We start from the raw sequence: 2500 nt of genomic DNA, 5'->3' as shown, positions 1-2500 counted from the left end.
ATCGCTTTGTTGTGAAGTGATTAATCAACTGGTGAGAACGACAGCTACAAAAACAACAACAACAACAACAATTAAGACAACAATACAATAACCACATCAACATCAATAAGAACAACAACAACAGCAATAATGATGATGATGATGATGATGATAATGATGATGATATTAATACTAATAATGACAATGGTAATGATAATGATAATACAACAACAACAACGACGACAACAACAACAACAATCATAATCATAATAATCATTATCACAATCACAATCATAATAATCATAATAATAATAATTATAATAATCATAATAATGACAAGAACAAACAAACAAACAAAACAAAACAGAACAAAACAAAAACAAAAAAAATGAGATAAAACAGAATATGCCGCGGATATTCCCAGCAAAAACGATCTGGCAACAAGATTCTGAATGCAACGAACACCTTGCGGCAAAAGAGTTGGGTTCGTTGTGGACTTGTTGACGTCAATGCCAGTTTCGGGAAATGATGTTTTTTTCAGCAGTCTTGTGAAGGAGTGATAGACAGAAAGAAAGAGAGAGAGAGGAGAGAGAGAGAGAGACAGAGAGAGAGAGAGAAAAGACAAGACAAATGGTTTATTGCATATCAGCCTCAGGTCATTATACAAACATATGGGAAGCGGAGGCGTTGGGGAGCAGGATCTGAGAGAGAGAGAGAGAGAGAGAGAGAGAGAGAGAGAGAGAGAGAGAGAGAGAGAGAGAGAGAGAGACAGACAGACAGACAGACAGAAGCAGAGACAGAGAGACAGTCATTCGAACCGAATATATTCATGAAGGCCAAACCTCGAGGGCTTTGAGCAAATCGAGATCATCTGCTTTTGAAATGGGAAGGCCAAAAAAGGTAAGACATAAACATGAGAATATATGTGTCACATTGGATAACACGTTAGTGGTGGTTATCTTGATTACACAGTGTGACTGACAGTAATGCAAGTTGATACATATTCCAGTGTGGTGATTGCTACTTTCAAATCATACATGAATGACTGAAAAGAATATAGAGACCACCCCTCTCTCTGTCTCTTTATATATATATATATATATATATATATATATGTGTGTGTGTGTATGTGTGTGTGTGTGTGTGTGTGTGTGTGTGTGTGTGTGTAATGTAATACGTATGCAAGATGCATAGTGTGTTTATAGTAATGAAATTATATTATTTTAACTTGCACTCACATGCAGTATACATGTGAAAGAAGGAGACAGACAGACAGACAGACAGAGAGACAGAGTGGATAAGTCGCAGCTATTGCCACCAAGAACGACCCAGCAGCAAGAGTTTGAAAGAAACAAATATCTCCGCTGACATCTCCGCAAGAGTTAAATTCCTTGCAAAGTCGACACCATTGCCAGTTTCCTCCTAGTTCTGTGGAGGGGTGAGAGAAAGGATGAGTAAGATAAAGAGAAAGGGAAAAAAAATGGAGAGGCTAGGGGTGGGAGAATAAACCGCGGCTGTTGCCACCAAGAACGATCTCTCTGGAGTTGGCCTCACTACATTGTTTTAATCCTTGCAGAGCTGAAGTCATTGCAAGTTTCTCCGAAGCTCTGAAAAGGAAAGAGAGAGACAGAGACAGGGGTGGGGTGGGTGGGTGGGTGAAGGGAGAGGGAAGCGCCAAGGGAGGAAACCAAAAAGTGAGCGCCACAAGAACCACCACTGCTGCCGCCTCAGCGGTGGCCAGTAAACTGGCAATTGATTGGCCAGGCATGAGGCGACGCGGCTGAGAGAGAGAGACCATCACATGCAACACTACAGCCTCTCAGCCGAGGTGTGTGTGTGTGTGTGTTTGTGTGTGTGCGTGAGGGCAGCTGTTGCTGCTGCTGGCGATGGTGGTGGTTGGGGTAGTGATGGTGGTTGTTGGTTGTGGTGATGGTGATGGTGGCAGCTACGGGTGTGATACTACTATACGGTTGTGGATTCAACGCACAGGGAGCGTGAGGGTGAGGGGGAGAAGGATGGGGGTAGTAAAGCGTTTGACAGTTTTCTCTCTTTCACTCTCCCTCCTCCTTCCCTCCCTTCCTGCTATCTTCCTCTCCACACGGCCCTCCATTCTCTCTCCAGTGGAGTGTCTAGCGGACAGGCGGGCAGGCCATGGTTGGTTTGGGTGTGTGAGGCAAGGATGCTCAATGCCTGCTTTGAGATAAAAAAGAAAAAAGAAAGAAAGAAAGATAGCGGCGGCTTCCTTTGACAGTGATGGGACACTTCTTTTTCTTCTTGTAGCTTGTTCTTCTTCAGTCAACGCACTCTCTTCTTTTCGTGATGTGTGTGCGTGTTCAGATGTGTTTGTGTCAGTGAGTTCCTTTTATTTTCATTTATCGTTTTTATTTTATTCTATCTCATTCTGTCTTTTTTTCTTCTCTCTTACAGCGGATGTGGCGTGGCGTACATGGATCAAGTCGCACGCTCTTGACACCGCCTTGAAACCGAAACTGAAGTGTGAGTCAGTGACCTCTTTGGGATT

The sequence above is a fragment of the Babylonia areolata genome, chromosome 18 (assembly GCF_041734735.1).
Source record: "Babylonia areolata isolate BAREFJ2019XMU chromosome 18, ASM4173473v1, whole genome shotgun sequence".
NCBI classification, from domain to species: domain Eukaryota; kingdom Metazoa; phylum Mollusca; class Gastropoda; order Neogastropoda; family Buccinidae; genus Babylonia; species Babylonia areolata.
The sequence above is the reverse complement of the archived record's forward strand: the minus strand, read 5'-3'. Positions refer to the sequence as shown.